At 39.3% G+C, this 17,929-nt stretch overlaps 1 protein-coding gene across 3 annotated transcripts in view; it reads right to left on the bottom strand.

Annotated features, from left to right (window-relative positions):
* LOC133217001 (contactin-4) overlaps nucleotides 1–17,929 on the bottom strand; it is a 341,090-nt gene that overhangs the window by 307,851 nt on the left and 15,310 nt on the right. Inside the window, exon 1 of one of the 3 annotated variants that reach the window (XM_061362130.1) lies at nucleotides 6,355–6,388. The exons of the other annotated variants lie outside the window; for them this stretch is intronic. The gene's annotated coding sequence lies outside the window, so the exon portion shown is untranslated. Of the gene's footprint in view, nucleotides 1–6,354; nucleotides 6,389–17,929 lie in introns of those variants that run through there. 3 annotated transcript variants of the gene reach the window in all.

The following is a 17,929-nucleotide window of genomic DNA, read 5'->3' as shown; positions in this document are numbered from 1 at the left end:
CTCCCTCAACACCATCTTCTCAAAAAAAAAAAAAAAAAAAAAAAAAACCCAAGGTCTTCTGCTTTTTAAGTTGGTTTCTTTTAAAAATTGCTAACTTACATAACCAGGTCACACAGTGCAGTTACATGAAGTCTGAAGAGGGTTTTGAAGTTAAACATGGCCATATCAGCCACAAGATAGACACCTTCCAGTGCCTACCTGCACTCTTTTATATAAAAAAGCAACAGTGTAGATAAGATATTTAACTTTACCCAGCCAACACAGATCAAGGTTAGGTGAACCAAAGACATTACAGTGACATCATCAAAAAAGACTATAAACAATCAAGCCTGCAACATTGGACACAAAGCCCCCATCATCTTCGCAGGCTGCACCAGGAACACAAGCGGGGCGTTGTTTGCAGGAAGCACCCAGCCAGGGTGAGCCTGCTCATCTCAAGGGTGCCTCAATATAACAAGGAGCATTTTGGAAAGTTTTTTAACCACTGCTCTCTGAAGTAGCACTCAGTGGAAAGGCAGTGGATGCCCAAGGAAAAGCCTCTACTCTTCCTGCCTTGAGAAAAGCCTCCGGTGTTTAAAAATGCTGAATTGTAACTAAACAGAACTGTTGCATAATCAGTCTTTACGACAATCAATTTAGCAAGTCCTGATGCCAACAGGCAATGGTGGAAACAATGCCCACAAAAGCCACCCTGACCTTAGCAGCTGGATTAAAAAGGTGCTTATATACAGTATTTTGAGAATAGGAAACAGATACATGAACTGCCAATAGTTTGCAATCTTAATTTTCAGCAGAGAACTATCAAAAATTTTTCTTTTAAGCTTTATTCAGTCTACTGTAAGCAGTGCACAGCAAGAAAAGCATGTACAATTGCAAGTACACACAGCAACAGCAAAAACCTCACAAAAGCTTCCCAAGTGCAGAAGAACGGCATTAGCAACTGAGGTACACTAAATCTCACTTTCACAGAAATTTCTTGTTCAGGGGAATTCCATCACTAATCAGAAACCAGTGTTATTAAATTATCTCTCAGTCGAAGGTTTTATCCAAAGGATTCATAAAATACCCAAGAATAATGAAGAACCTATAACAAAATGCAATCTTTAGTTTTCTACAAGTTCCTTCTAAATTACCAGTTCATAGATGAAGCTAACTGATAAATCAAAAATGTATTTAGCAGCAGCAGACTGCAAATAAAGGTGAATACAACCTGAAAAACTATGAGCAGGAACAAAAACAGAAAGGCTGGTGGAAGTAACAGGGAGAAAACTTCATATCCAAAATAAACTGAAGGACTATCTGCCATGAAGTGCCAGTGACAAGACTGTCTCCCATCCATGACAACTGAAAGCAATACATAAAGACAGATGTCCAAAAGATCCATTTATTTAGGTTGGAGCCACTTATTTGATACACAAGCTATATATTTTTTTAAAAATGTATAAAAATAGGCAAGTCCTGAACAACGAGACTAGAATATTTTGAAGCAAGAGATTTAAGTGAAGGCCACAGACATGTACCACCTACAACCAGCGCACACTCTAAATACAAACTATAAAATCAGAGGAGCTTAATGTACACTAGCAAATTGTTTCCTTCAGATTCCAACTAATTTTGTAACTGGCTTTCCTAAACATAAATAGAGATACTGACACCATCAGCAGGCAGGCTACCTTTGTTTCTTTCCCTTTAACTTCCCACTCTTGCAGCAGTGCCCTGAGAAGGAACTAGGGAATATTTTATCAATTTATTCTCTCAGAGTCACTAGGTTATGACTAGGAAAAAAAAAAAGAATCTGTTGCACTGTAATCTCTCTGCATTCAGAAGCGCAGAAAGCTATTAGTCTGCATCCTAGTGATACCAAGCTCTTTTCATACCAACAGCAGAACAAGCTAAGCTACCCAGCCTTGACATCTGTCAAAACAGAACAGGTCTCAAGTAGTAATTTATATGGGTAGCTTTTTCCCTCCCGTCCTTCCAGTAGTTCAATTATTGCAGCAGCATCATGAATAAGTGGCATTATTTTCAGGGAAAATAAGAAAAAAAGAAAAGGAAAAATAATAAGCATAGGATTTGCCAAAATACCTTTTTATATGTATGAATTACTCTCCTTACCATCATTGCATTCTACTTCTGTGATTAGTTCAGTAATTTCCCGGTTTAAGATTCATCACTTTTGCTATGATGTCCTCTCTGTACTGAGTTCTGTTTATCTTAATCATGCAATTAGTCTGACTACATTAGAAGACATACAGGACAAACCCCAAATATACAGTCTTGGTCCTTACACCTACACGTTGAGTAATCTAAAAGTATTAGTGGATTTAGCAATAAAAATTAGTATATCGGCACTAGGTTGTGTCATTGTTAACCTACAGAAGCACAGTCATGCCTTCAGGCTATGTTTTTACATGCAGATAATTTGTGTTATCATAACAAGCAGGCCAGGTTTGTTTACACAGCCAGTGTAACAGCATCAGCCAAGCACAACAGTATCTTCCATGGGTACTAAAAGCTAGTACAGATGGAAAGAAGGCTGAAAAGTTCTTTGATCATTTGGTAACATTACAGTTTTAAACAACAGTGAACATAAAGCCCAGAGTCTTAATTCTCACAGCTTAGGTCTTTACTGTTCTTAGTAACAGGTACTCCTGCCTTGATCCTTTGGCAATCAGCACTAAAACTCAAGCAAGAGCTAAGGTCATAGCTCAGTAGAAAGAGCACATTAACAGTGGCATGCTTTTCAAAGGCTAATACTCCCAGCAGCTTCATTTTGATGGGGTGACAGTCTCTTAAGTTGATACAGCCCACAGGGTAGAGGAAGGAGATCAAAGGAAAGGAGTAGGACTGGAAGCCACAGACAGACCTGCTCAAGGATCACAAATAACCCCACAAGAGAAGCCAAAATCCTGTTCGTGAAGGTCAAAACTGGAACTTGGCAACACAAATCCTGTGAAACGAGATGAAAAGACTCACCCAAACACACCATATTTTCAGCTGTATGGGTAGGACACCTAGAAAGAGCAAACCTGATCCTGATCACAGTAAAACATCACTAGATCGCATTTTGACCTCCCTAATATTCAGGGGATCTGAGCTGGCTGCAGGAGAGTTACATTACAGTTCTGTCAATAAGGGCAAACCAACCAGGACCTGAAAAAAAGGATAATGTGGAGGAAAAAAAAAAAAGGAAGAAGAAAAAAAGAAGTTGTTTGGTTCTAACTTCAAAACTGAACTTCAGAAATACTTATGTCTTAGTGGAGAGGGGAAAAAAGAAAGTACAAATTTGTAACTTCTTTCTTCCTAAGAAATAGGAGGCAGCTTTGACCCATCAGAGATGAGTGAAAATAACACTGCAGTACGGCTAGTGTTAACAGCAAGTGCCAACATTCACAGTTGTCTAAGACACCGAGATGCATGCAGAGAGCTCAAAAAAAACAAAAAACCAGAAACTTTTGGTGATTATTTTCTAAACCTGCATGCTTATTTTCTATTTCATCATTATGCAGCTGAAACCTCTGAAATGATGGCACCTTTTTCCAGCTTGCAATCTGGCACAGCATTACATTAATAGACATACCGCAACAGCAGTGCAGAAGGCAGCATGAGGGGTCTGCACCCACCAGCAGCAACAATATCCCAGGCTCCTGGATGCCACTCAGCCAGCCTGGCTATCAACAGCTTATGCTTAGGAAGCTTGCATAGTTTGGAGCAGGATTTGATCCCCCCATCAGCTCCACTTCCTTAACTGCAGCCTCTACAGCAAAATAGCCAGTTGGTTAATTACATTGTTCCACCAAACATTTATTATTCCTAAAGCAGATTTGTTGTGGCTGCCAGGCCACAACTGATGATGTGAAAATATGTTTTGAAAGCCAAAAGGCGAGTACCAACTTTCCCATAAAATGGAAAAATCTGAAAACAAGATGTTCATAGCATTTAATATAAAATGTTAATATTCAAGGTATGCACAGAAAGCATAAAGTTATCTATATAAACATTTAAACAAATATGCTTTATAAAAATAATAACGATTCTGTAAGACGGTATATTTTGTACATCACACAAGAAGGTATAAATATACTGCTTATATCTTTTTATGTATATCCAACATGAAACATGATGAGAAACTTAGCTCTATCAAGACAAACACACACCTGAAACTTTCAGAAACTGAAGCTTTGTTCCTTTATGCATGTAATGCTATTATCTTTTACATAATGCATTTCACTAAAACCTCAGGTCAAGTGCAGCTTAGAGGTAAAGAAACAACAAACCAGTTTTGCTACCCCTACATAAACCAGACTTCTAGCTGAAGTCTCTATTATTTCTGTAACAAAGTTGGCTCACAAGCTTTCAAGGGAAATTAAATCAAGACAGTTCAAAAAATTTTTTTCTACAAATGTCTTAAGGAGAATGGACTTTTTATAAAATTCTTTTGATTTCATCAAGTATATTGATTTTTCCTGAAAAAAATAAGGGGTTTATAGGGTTTTTTTCCTAAAAGTATTCATCAAGCAAGCCCATTTTTCTAGGTTTCTTGTTTTCTAGCTAGCTCTACTAAAACTGCACTTAAAGTTCACATCAGTGTCAAGATCAATCTCTTCGCTTACTTTTAATTCTACTCGAATGCACTGCTCCAACATGGCATGTAACATTAGGGATCTTGCTATGATCCAGCTGGAATCAAGTCCAGCTGATTTGTTTCCCCTCCCCACTCTTCTTGAAAGAGTTAAATCCAGTATCTCCGTCTCCCAAATCAGTATTCTACCAATACACTGAATAATTTAGTAGGCAGCTGTTTGACTTGACATTTTTATACAGGTCATAAACTCACTAATACACTGAAACCTATGCCTTAACTAGTATTTCTGTGAGGTAAAGGTGCTCAGGGACTAAGCCACATATATGCAGCTTGAAATTACACACCACAGAGCTGCCCAAGTTTCACCTAGCTTTGCAATGCATTTTATTCATGTTTTGATGAGCAAAACCAACTCCCTCCTACAGAAAGCCATGCAAATGTGTAAATAGCAATGCATATGAACACTGATAACATTAACTTTATCATATCTGTACAAAATTAAGGATATTACTTAACCCTTGAAGGCTAAGCACCTTCTGATTAGCACTGGACTATCTCAAAAGTGGACTCCACTGGACTGAGGAGTGTCAAGGGTTTCTTTTGGGCAAAGACTTCTGTCTGTTCATCCCCAGAGCTCTGAGTGAGTGATCAAATCACAAGGAAATTGGTCAAGTACTAAAAGAGGTTGTTATTTAACAGAGATGGGGGAAGGTTACCTAGCAGCTTATTTACTAGACAAGCTGTTCCTATTTCTTTTTTGGTATTCCTTTCATATGCTTACAAAAATGCAGGGAAATAGACCTAATTGAAGGAAGGAATGAGTAAATACAATGGAAAGGAGAGCCAGAAACACCAAAATGCAGAAAGCACCAATGTAAAAGCTCCAGTGAAAAACATCGTAAAGCTATGTCGCATAGAGTAAATCCTGTTTACATACTGCTACTACAGCTCAACAATGAGAAATACATATGTCTACAGTTTGAGGAGTTAAAAAAAAATATCCTCTAAGATTCTGGCCAGCTTTAAACCCCAACTGACCACTATATGCTCTGTACAGCTTGCAACCCGATCAGGCAAACAAATATCAGGTACACTGATAAAGTGGACCCCAATAATTCAGTGAGAGCCCAGCTCCTAGAATGTTTCTGAATACAAATTAATCCTATTTACATCTGTAAGAAAGACAGCAGATATTAAGAGACTACCTTGCAGAGGTCAAAAGCATACCAAAATGTTTCACAGGAGTCTCGTTAGGTGCAAGGCTTCTGAACTAACATAACAGTAACTTACTACTACTACCAATACACCTGCAGACCTGTAAGTGCTTTGTGATTGTTAATTCTTCTCTTCACATCAGCCCTCCAGCAAACGCATCAGAACTTATGTTTCTTATATATAAATGAAGATGGCTTGTGCGCAGGACACAAAGCAGCAAGTCAGTCATTAACTCCAGGTACATGCTCTCATCTTCATGAAACCAAAGTATTATCAACATAATAACATCAGTTTTACCAAGGGAGGTGTGTAGGAGATACCGAGATAAAAAAAATAAAGTTTTGAGAAACAGCTCAACAGAGGCACAAACAAACACTGAAGCAATTTACCCAATCCTGCACATAATCCTTAGAGAGATACACACTTCCTTCAAACAAAAGTCTTATTTCACCATCTTCTTCAATTCCTAAAGCCTTGTGACAGCATCAGTCTTCCCTGAGCAGGACAACAGAACCCCCTGCAGCAGGACCCCTCCCAACCCTCCGCCAACTCACCTGGACAGACCCTAAGGAGCCCCTGCCCTTTCGCTTCTCTGTGCAGAGCTAGCACACAAACCCACTCTCTCCCCAGGCAAAGCCTGATGCTCACTACCAGCCACATTCTCTAATAAGCTCCCGCAGAGCTCCATCTTCTCCCACCCACCTTCAGGTGTGCTTTTACTCTCCCAGCTGGGTGCAGCTGGGCAGGAGAAGGCAGGGGCATGAGCAAACCTGTTCAGCACACAAGAACTTGCTGGCAGTCCTGCCAAATAGGTACACAGTGTGTTACCATTAACACATGTTATTTCCACAGGACCTGTGTGAAAATGTGGGTAAATGCTAAATGAGTAAGAAGACTGAGTTGAATTGTGGCTTTGATGTCACCTACCATTCACTCAGAACAGGAGAGGCACCTCTCAGAGTTTCTCCATCAGTCCCTGCAATGAGATGATTGCTTCAGCACAACATTTCTGGACAACATGAATCTGACAATATCATAGGTGGGAGCTATTTTGTTGAGTGCAGCAATGAGCAGTGAAAAGATACTCTCCCCTGAGCAGACATAAAATTATTTACTAAACTCATGGGTCTAACCAGCAATGCAAATTAAAACCCCTTAGCTACCAAGGCACCCAGCAGCTCCACCCCAAGAGCAGACACAGACTATCCCATAAGACAGTACCATCTTTTGGGCCATTCAAAGCTGTTTTGTCAATCCAAAATATTTTCCCAGATATTTAGAGAAACACAAATGCAAATGAACTGGCCTTGAGCTGGCAGCAGCAAGGGGCATCTCCCTCCTCCAACACCACCCTTCCCAGCAGACAGCTTGCAGGGCACATAACGAAGGAGACTTTTTCCCAGAGCTGTTATAAACCCAAGGTATGCTTTCTGCTGTGTCAGGGGGGACAAGAGCCCCTAACTGGGTCTCAGAGATCATCTGTTACGGTAATGCTCAGAAAACACTATGTTTCTCTGGAAAGGATAAGTGCTGTAGGATGGGACAGTGAGAAACAGGCTGTGACTGTAAAGTCTGGCACCAGACTGACTCTTAAGTGGGGCAGCGGAGGACTGAAGGAGCGAGGATACCAGCAAGAGGAATAAAATTACCATTACTAGTACTAGACATGAAAGCAACCATTGCCCTTGATGGCATTCATAAAGTATATACTTAGTAGGTATTACTGTAATAAGGTGGTATTTTTTGTTAGAGCTGCTACATGGAAAGCATTCATCCATGCCAAGAACAGAGGTCACTGTCTCACCACTTCCTCGCTGGCTGCACTGGGATTTATACTGAAGACACCAGAACTCTCTCCTATTACAAAGTCTTTTTAGGGAGGAGGGGAAGGTTAGTATTAGGAGACAGAGAAAATATTTTAAACCAACAAATGACTACAGGTTAAAAGCAAAATGCAATTCTGCTAACCTAGCCCATCCAAAGGAGACCCAACTTTGTCTTGACAACAGCAATTTTGGACATAGAAACTGTTCCACACATTGAAAAGGGAGAAAAGTCAAAAGATTTGCTTTCAACTGCAATTATTTTAACTACCTACAAATACATCACTTTCTTTACAAGGTAGAAATAACTACATGCAATTACATGCTAATTACTTACAATTAAATTGCAGTGTAAATACAGCAAGGCACAAAGATAATCAGATGGTTACTTGTACAATGTAAATTAATTGATAACAGGAGATTTATAATTGCAAATTAGAGAGATTACATTTTGAATACTATGTTAGGTATTACACAGAGTTAATCACTGAGCTTCCCCTCCCCAACAGGGTAACATTATGCAGTATGCTTGGCAGTGGGTATCCCACTCTGGGATGACAAAGGGAGGAAGTAGGTGACAATTTTCTGAGTCAGCACACACCCCCCTTTGCTGTTATTTCTGACATAATTATCCTACATAATTTCCACCCTTATCTGTTATCTGAAGCATTGCTGCTGGCAATAGGATTCTTAGTTCTGATTAGCTTTGGAGAGAGAAATTTCTACCACCTTATCTTCCACTTGCATTTCTGATTCCCTCAGCTTCATCTGGCACTCCATTTAGATTCACTTGTATGGCCATCTACAGCTATAAACATAAATTGCCTGCAATTTTACGCCTCCAAAATCCTGGGATTTTTTTCATTATTTCACCAACAGGCAGAAGGCAAATCTACCTTCTATTCATAAAATAACAGCAGTGGGTGGTTCTGCTGCTTAATGGAATGTGGTTGTCCTTTTCTGAAAGGTTGTGTTTGCCACTATGCGTACCTGTGCTACTCCAGAGCAGCTGCCCTTTGTCCTTGGTTTGCGCTAGAAAAAGAATGTCTGCAGTATCTGTTAGCTGATTTTCTATTGACTTCTGTTTGAGGCTGAAGGTGTTTCTCATTACTTTCTTATAATACAGTGAGGATACCGATTTAGCTACATTGACCTTGTAATGATGTTTATTTCTTTTTATATTAGTGCCTGCATTGAGCATAGGTTTTATTACTCATTCTGTGTCTGGGTTTTCCCAATTTGGGATTACTTGAAGCAGTTAGTAGGCTGCGTGTACCAGCCTGCACATGGTCGGTAATCTTGAAGCAAGTCTTGATCTTAGCCCTGTTGTAACAACTTCCGAGATTCCGAGATGCAGTTTGGTTGATGGAACAGTTTTGCTTAAATGCACCTGACCTAAAAGTCAAAACTCCAACAGATAATTTAACACTTAATCAATGTTGAATTAGGAAATACAGTGTAGGAAGAGAACAGCAACCTCTTTATGGTATAATCACTCAGAACATCTGGCCAACTGCACCTGTTTAAAGTAACTTCCAACTTAAGTTTGCAAGAGTTGAGATTCTTTTCCCTTCTGGTTTATGACCCTTTTTTTTTTTTTTTTGTTTTACAATTAAACTTTTCAAACTTCATTCTGCAAGCAGCAAGGAATCTATTTCAAGTGGAAGGGGAAAATACACCATGCTGTGCCACCAGAAATAATGAAATCCTTCTAGAGTTGTTAAGGCATGTACTTATTAAAACTACAACTGCACGTTGCAAAAAGAGGACAGTTTGGTAGTCTAAATGGATGAATTTTTATTATTTCCTCAATTAAGATAAAAATGGTGCCAGAAGGATTATTAGAAACTGAGATCTCAATTCTCTCTGAATGAGGTTTTTGCATGCTACAATGGCACGTGTAAGGTTCACAGATTTGAAACATGAATAGATCCAATGGGAAATGTGTAACACTGGACAATCTGAAGGAATCCCTTGCTTAAGCAGCACTGAGTGCACCCATAAAGGAGGTGTTTAGGATTTTTAGGGTGTTCAGAGATTGTCAGTTTCAAATAGAATGGTAATTTTCTGACTGCTTTTCCCCTCCTCACAGTCACGTACATGCAGAATTATAGCAGGCTCACGTAACATGCCATTTTCTTATGAGAAAAGTTGTTATTTTTGAACAATACCCATGTAACTCTTCTTTTAGTAATTCATAAATCCAAACTAAATGCGCCAACAGCTTTGAAAACACTTTCTAGCACATGAACAACTTTCCCATGCGACAGGTTTTGCAGCAAAACCTTCCACACCAAAAGCCTGGTGTATCTGGGGGCCACAGATAAGAAGTGTACTACAACCAAATGCCAAAGTCTGCAAAACGGCAGAGGGGAGGAAGAAGGGGGCTCACATGTCTTTCTCTCCACAGGTATCTCCAGCAGCATACTGTCAGCATTCAGTGAGATCTTGCACGTTCATGAGCCCAAGAATGGAGAAAGTTGAGAAGAAACCTATTGCAAGCAGCACATCAGGTCAGGCAGGGCTTGTTTTTGCTTAATAGGGGAAGAAAAAGCTCTCAGGCATAGTGGGCTTCTGGTGTCAATTCCTACAGGGGTCAGGTAGAAGATCAAAGCACGATGGTCCAGATTACAAGTGCTTTATTCCGATTTGGTTCATAACTAGGTAGGAAGCTGAACACCTAAGACAGAACAATTCAACAGGAAATCTCTATTAATTTTTTTGCTTACAAATAGGAAAGTATCAGCTCTATGATCTGTAGGTCACACAGTTAGGCAGGCCATGTAACCTGCAGGTTAAACATGCATGATTATATATGGCTTGTTAGAAGTATGGCTGAACTAATTGATAGAAAAATCACACTGCACCCAGCTGACCTTATTATTGTTCAGATTAAGAGAAGGTCCTTGCAGAGCAATGACAGCCAGTGCTTCAAGTGTTTCCAAATCTAATGCAGTATTTTACCGACACACAGATATTTCACACTGCAGTCCCCCCTAACAGCATCCTGTATCAGACAACAGAAAGGAATTTGCTACCATGACAGGCAGACTGTATAGTAATCCTCCAACAGATGATGTACTGGCGGGATCATTAAAATGCTTGACATATAGTCTGGCTGCTATCAGATCAGCAGTGCATGGGAATATGATGTCTATAACAGGGGAACATACTAGCTCCAACCTTCATATTCATTTGGGATACCTTTACTACATTGGTATTGGATGGACTTATTTCATAAAGGAGAATAGGCTTTATGTACAGGTCTCCAACTGGCAAGCGTCATGAGGAAAGGAAACACAGAAAGCATACAAGTAGATTCTTACAACAGCAAGTCCAGCTGAGAATGAGGTTATGATTTCCAGTTAGCAGATTATTAGCGCTCACATGGGTAAGAATATAAAGGTTCCTTTACAAAAGGGAGAAACAGAGCACATTTTACTTATTCTTCAGCTCTATTATACTTTCTCTGTAGGAGGTGAAAACTGGCAATTACTCTTGAAGATGCACAGGTAGGAAGATAGAACATAAATCAAAATAAAAAAGAATATGAATGCATTCTCCAGTTATTCAATGGATATTTATTCAACCAAGGTGCTTTGGAAAACCTGTTATATTGAACCCCACAGTACATTACAAGAAGTTTCTCCGATCTGCTTGACATTACTTGGCAATCAGAAGAAAAGGAGACTAAGAGACGTGATGATATTGTGTGGAGCACAGAACCCAAATAAAGCCATTTGAAAAGAAAAGGTCTGCACTGGTAGGGTTGACATGAATAGGATTTCTATAATATGCGAGTAGTTCATAGTAAATACAGAGACGAATTTTAGGAACACTTAAAACAGTTCTGTTCTTGCATTCTAAGGGGGTTCTAAGCGAAGAGGTAAGGACATTCATGTGGACAGTACATAATCTTAAGCACTACATTCTTGCTTTTAAAAAAAAGCTTCTGTGTATTCGAAGGTCAGAATTCAGATGAATTTGCTGGAATTCATATTCATCAGGAGAAACAAAGTCAGTCCTGGGAAGCCCATTAAAAAATATAATGTGCTTTTTCCTCAGGAATTACTCTGAAATTGGGTGTCATGTATCTGACTTAATGCTCTAATGGTAGGACTTGAACACTAGGGGAGGATTTACAGGAAATATCTGTTCCTTATCTGATTATAGAAGGAAACCAAAGTCTCACAGTCTGACACTCCAAGGTGGCTTGCTGTCAATCTAAACCTCCAAAATTAACTATTTATCATTGGACTGAAACAGAGCTCAGATCAGCCACATTGCTCAAGCTCAAACACTATCAGACCCCAAAGGAATATACACAGTAAAAAAAAGCCAGGCAGAAAAATACCAAGGCACAGAAAAAAAATGAGGTGACCTGCCCACTGTTTCACAGCAAGAAACACAATGCCAGCCTCTCAAGCCAGAACCTATGGACACCACCATTTTCCAAGTAACAGGCTGGAAAATGTGACAAATGAAGCTTGGTGGCAGTTGTTACCAGAACAAAACACCTTGAAGAACAATTTCTGTATAAGAAATGATTCAGAAGATTGCCAGCTATCAGAAAATCATTCAAGGAAAATCTTTTTGGAAAGCTTCTCCTAATGGAAAATGCAGAAGCTCATCACGAGAGCCTCACTTTACAAAAAGAGCAGTACGGAGGTTTTGTCAAAGCTGGAGCTTTGCAGATGTGATTTTATCTTAAAAGCAGGTCCTTGAAAACAACTGGGAGCATGCCAAGGAGGCACACAGGCACTTCAGTGATCTTGAAAAGATATCACGGTATATAGCAGGAGACAAATTACGAGAGCTGAGTTAGACACAGGGGGTGCAGGAACTGATGCAGCACCTAACAAATCCCCCATACCTGGAACAAACCCCGGGCTGCGGCTGTGCTGGATCTATACATCTCCCAGACTCTATACCTCAATCCAGACCTCCTAGAAATCCCATGAGCTATTGCTGAGAGTAATCCAAAGGATTCATGCCCCAGTTGCTATGGTTGTTTGGATTATATTTGATGAAATGAATATAACGGTGGTATTTGATGATCTTAAAGGTTTTTTTCCAACCTAGTTGATTCTATGATTCTACATTATTATTACATATTGTAATATTCTGTTACTATATAATTATAAGTCAATGAAATGTCAAGGTCAGGTTGGGCAGGAAAACCAAAGAAAAATCACAACAGTGGGGCTTTGCATTACAAACTTCAGCAGCACACTTAGCGTAATAGTAGAGCAGTAAAGTAGACAGGTTGAAGTTTTAAAAGCTGGTGTTAATTGAAAAGAAAAAAAAAACCAGAAAATAAAAAGAAAGATAAACTGAAAGTGGCTTCTGAGTATAACTGTATTGTCTAAAACTGCAGACCCTTGAGCAGTGCAGCAATGCCTGCAGGCAGGAAGCAGCTGCAAGCGCAGGCTGGGTGACAAGAACACAGGAGAGAGGCAAGGAAGAAAATAATAGATGTTTTTAAGCATGTGTAGCTTCTCTGACAGGACATTTCTAATGCAAATGTCTGGTAGACTGGGACAGAAGCTAGGGCTTTTTTTAGCAACAGGATAACTAAAATGAGATTATTTATGCATGAATGGAATATTACAGTGCCAAAAAAGCTAACAGTGAATTAATTCCCCTGCTTACTGATTTAAAGGACCAGGTCACAGCCTTGTCAGATGCTTTTGCATGTCAGAGTGGTCAGTAGGAGCCCAGCACTGCTGCTCCTTGGGTTTTGTGTCATGCAACCACTATAACACACAGCTCACAGACAGGTAAAGATCAAGGCTCTGCCCTGATTTCCCCTTGGACCCACTGACCCAGTCTGAAGGATGCAGTTGCCCATGCCCCATAGACAAGGCATCCACAACCTAAGCTTCACATTTGCAGGACACTTGGAACCACTGAAGTCATCCAATCCTTCTTCAGTTGTACTGAGGATCTCTCATAATCCAGTACTCGAAGCTTATCTATCATTAGCACTAGACTCCAGAATGCTTTGTTACATACCCTACAACTATCAAATAATATCTAACACACCATATGCACAATACTTGCACAAGGGGGGAAGCAAAATCACAATGCATCAGCACTTAGTAGCTGTCATACCACTTTAAAAGGGCTACAAGCTGCCACCACAGAAAGGCTTTTAAATAATCTTAACTGTTGGGCTTTTTCACCTTTATTTAAAGAGTAGGAGGCACTCCATCTTAAATATAGGAGTAATGTGTCTTTGCCCAAAACGATATGCAGCATGAAGGAAATTCAAGCTGACACAATTTCAAGACAGCAAGGACAAACTGATTTAGCAACTCTGACAGGCATTTATAAACAAAATGTGAATCTAGTTTCAGCCTACCATACTGAAAGAATATGCAACATGTTTTGATGTCATAACATGAATATTTCATGTATGAACAGCATCTTGTTTGGTAGCGAGACGCTTCCAGACACCTGCGAAAGGAGGTCCTAGGAGACAAGGAAGGCTTAATTGCTATTTCTCAATGCGCAACCTCACAATACAGTAACTTTTAGATCCTTATTGACTTCTTAACTATTTTGCCAGATGTCAATACGTAAAAGTTTAGAAGTAAAAATCATGGCTGAACCTTTCTTTCTAATTAATGGCTGTATTGATCAGCTAGGCTTTCCTCTTGCCTCATGTCACAAGAACCACTGAATTTAAGAAGGATCCCTCCCAAAGAGGTATTTATACTTATGGCTTGCCAGTAAAAAAGCATAGACTGTAATCTCCAGTATGCTAAATGGCATCACTTTTTAAAACTCCATTGATAATGAACAGCCCAGAGAACTAGGGCAAAGTTGAGTATTTACAGTCTCAAGAGCATTTTGTTTTGATTTGCATTGAGTTTCAAGGTTCAGCCATTTAATAGCCAGCATGGCCACATTTAATTTCCTTCATTTCAAATTTAGGAAAGAAAAACATCACAAGCTTACATCTCAAACAAAAAATCAATCTCAAATTCCACCTGACAGTTAACCAATGCATATAGAAAATATTGCCCAGATACTGCTGAAGTTTTGCTAAATTTTGTAATGAAACATTTATACAACCCTTGAAGTTGCTCAGTATCTTCTAGCCTAAAAATACAAGCAATTAAAATAATGCACATAATTTAAATGACACTGAATATTCAATAACATTCAATAACAGTAATGACTTCAATATTAGAAGTTCTTCAATGTGTATTCCTGGGGAAACTGCATTTGTCCTTGACCTTTGCTTACTCCTTATTTTCTCCTCACATAATTAAAACATTCATAATATCATATAAATGCCACTTATTGATACTGTCCCAAGGGCAACTAGTTATCTAGCAAGAACATGGACATATTAGCATTTACTAACGCATTTAGCTTCTCTTCCACATTTAATTGAAGAAACCCACTTATCAAATTACACAGAAATGTATATTAAACAGGCAATATTTAGCAAGGTAATATTTTAAATGTTGTCAGACAACAGTGACACTCATTTAAAAGGACAGCCTATGAGAGTGGCAGTGGTCCCATGCCACTGTGGCATGACTGCTGTTTGAGCACACAGATGATGGTACCACTTTCAGATTATACATATAGGTTGTAAATAGATATAATTTACTTGCTTGTTTTTATACATTTTTCCTTGTTTAGCAACAGAAAGTTGCTATGCATACTGGATAAAAGCTCCAAATGCTTCCACAGTGCATCTCGTCAAGAGCGTAACATTGCCCCCAAGGCACCAACTGAACAAGGTTTGAGGTCACTTGTAAGTTCAGGTATTTAATCATATCATACTGTATCTCTTCACCTACAGATTTCACTGCTTTGCAAGATACTGAGCATCTCCTGCAGTACGGGCAAAACCAATATTCTGACAAAGTGATTTAAGGAAAATTAATAATAATCTTGCATCCTTTTTCTCTGGAACACATTCTCCATTATCCATCAACACAACTAAATATTCAGGGCCACTTAAGATTATTTTAAGCATTTTGTTCACTGCACTTGACTTTTATCTGGGAATTATTTTGAATGACTTTCATAAGAAATATCTGGTAAAACACATGTCAGCACTTTGGCAGGGCTGGCAAATTCTTACTGAGCTCAAGTTAAATTTACAATGGAAATTGGACTAATTAATTACTGGAGATGGAACAAGAGCAGGATTTCAGCACACAACTAAAATGAAACAATGCGAAAATGCAACAACTGGCACGATTCCAGTGAGAACAAGTGCAGGAAACACTTCCCAGTGAGTGGGAACAGGAAGGAGCAGGCAGGAGCACACTCCCCAGGCTGCAGCCTCCTGTGACTGATACAGAAATGACCTGGAGAAAGGCACAGAGGAGTAATAGGCTCTCATGATGACACCGTGACATTTTCTCTCCCATGGGAATGAAAATAATAAGATGTCAAACAGAGAATGGGTGGATGCTGGCAGGCCCATCCCCAGTGCTTTAGGTATGAAGTCATGGGGATCAGGGCTGCAGTACTAGAGCTAAGGGCTCGCTGGCCATGGTGAAGTGCTCCTGCGTCACACTCATGGAAGACATAAAGAGCCAGGCTGCAGCAAGAGCTGTTTTGAATGGGAAAGATGTGGAAAATTATGCTAGAAATCCATCTGCATCCCAAATGCATCAGTTAGCCCACTAGTACGGCTCTGAATAATCTGTATTACTGCTTTCAAACCAGAATCTTTCTCTTCAAGGAAGAGGAGAAAGTGCTTGGTAAACAGGCATGGAATGTACTCCACGAGGCTCCACCAAGAGAATAAAAAAAAAAAACAAAACAACAAAAGAATACAGCAATAAACTGCTACCAGGTTTTAATTTTGCACTTTTGCAATAAAAGGAACAGAAATGTAATATAACCTAAGTAAGAAACAGGTGACCTAAGGAGTCAATACCCAAAGTTATCAAATAAGCAAAGCCGTCTACTAGAAGAGACCTTTATGACAGATCCCACTAGAGGATATCCTGAGCATTTCAACAGTAAAAAATAAATCATAAGCAGCTCCAGGCAAATCATGGATTTTTCCCTGCTAATGCTGATTTAAAATATGTAAATGTATTCTCCAGCTAGAAGGTGTGGATAATGACTGTTAAACGTGCAGAACAGTGACCATTGAAAAAAAACCCAGCAGCAAATACACAAAAGAAAGCAGTTTTCCAATTTGATTTTTCTATGTTCACCATGGAAACATATTTCTAAGTATTATTATCAAGTTCAGCTGAAGAAATACAACAGGAAAAGTTTCACCCTCCTTTTTATTTGTGCAGTGGAGGGCAGAGTTTTCCCTTACATGTTTTGTCAAAACAGTTTGAAATGGGAGCGTTTGTCTACCCATAGAAATAAACCCACAGGTTCCTCAGAAATCAGAAATTACCAATTACAAATTCTCAGGTTCTCTTGTGAGGGAAAGCAGTGAAAAAGGCTAATATGAAGTAGAGCAAAAACGGATCAAGTCTGTTATTTCTCCAGCCCTCTCTGCACAATATCCTCTCTTTTGGCAGGACCTGCACAGAAAACATATTTGGAAGTGCCCAGAGTCTCTGACATGTTACTGACAGTTGATGGATGGATCAAATCCAATATCTGGAATACAAAATGATAAGGTTCAGAAATGAAGGAAATGAGTGACAGTGGCTGAGGACATGAACGGATGGGGGAACCTTCACAGCAGAAGGCTGAATCTCCTTTTTCTTCATGAAGAAGATAATGAATGGGTTGACAACAGCAGGAATTAATTTTCAGCTATGAATATTGGTCTTAAAAAAACTTCTCAGTGCTTTCATATTTGTGTTAGCAGTGTTGCTACCATGTGGAAGGTATTTAAGAATTTCTGAAACTTAACTGTGACCAATGATAATGTGCGTCTGTGCCACCGTGCCGCCACAGCTGAGGGCTGGAAACGATCTCCCAAATCAACAGTCCAGGCCACTCATCCTACCAACACATCATCACTTTACTCCCTTCCCAAAGCCACAAAGTCACCTCAAAGGCTGTTTTACAATACCTAAACATGTTCAGATTCAGAAAAAAGTATAAGGAGACACATAATATGACACATAATACGACCCAAAGAGTAAAGCGATTATAAAAAAAGACAGAAAAAAAACCCCAGCATTTTGGATCAAAGCTTATTTTCTGCTATTAATTTGTCCAATGTAGCTTTCAGAAGTTTTCATAATTTGGTATGCTGTTATCATTAGTAAAAATAAACAGTTATAACGTAATTCCCAGGAGTTCTTATTACATTCCCATTTTCCACTGGAGAAAGAAATTGCTCGAAGTGAAG

The sequence above is a fragment of the Neopsephotus bourkii genome, unplaced genomic scaffold, assembly GCF_033783945.1.
Source record: "Neopsephotus bourkii isolate Nb327-2 ecotype Australia unplaced genomic scaffold, CSIRO-AGI_Nbou_v1 NB_1080, whole genome shotgun sequence".
Taxonomy (NCBI): Eukaryota; Metazoa; Chordata; class Aves; order Psittaciformes; family Psittacidae; genus Neopsephotus; species Neopsephotus bourkii.
The sequence above is the reverse complement of the archived record's forward strand: the minus strand, read 5'-3'. Positions and strand labels throughout refer to the sequence as shown.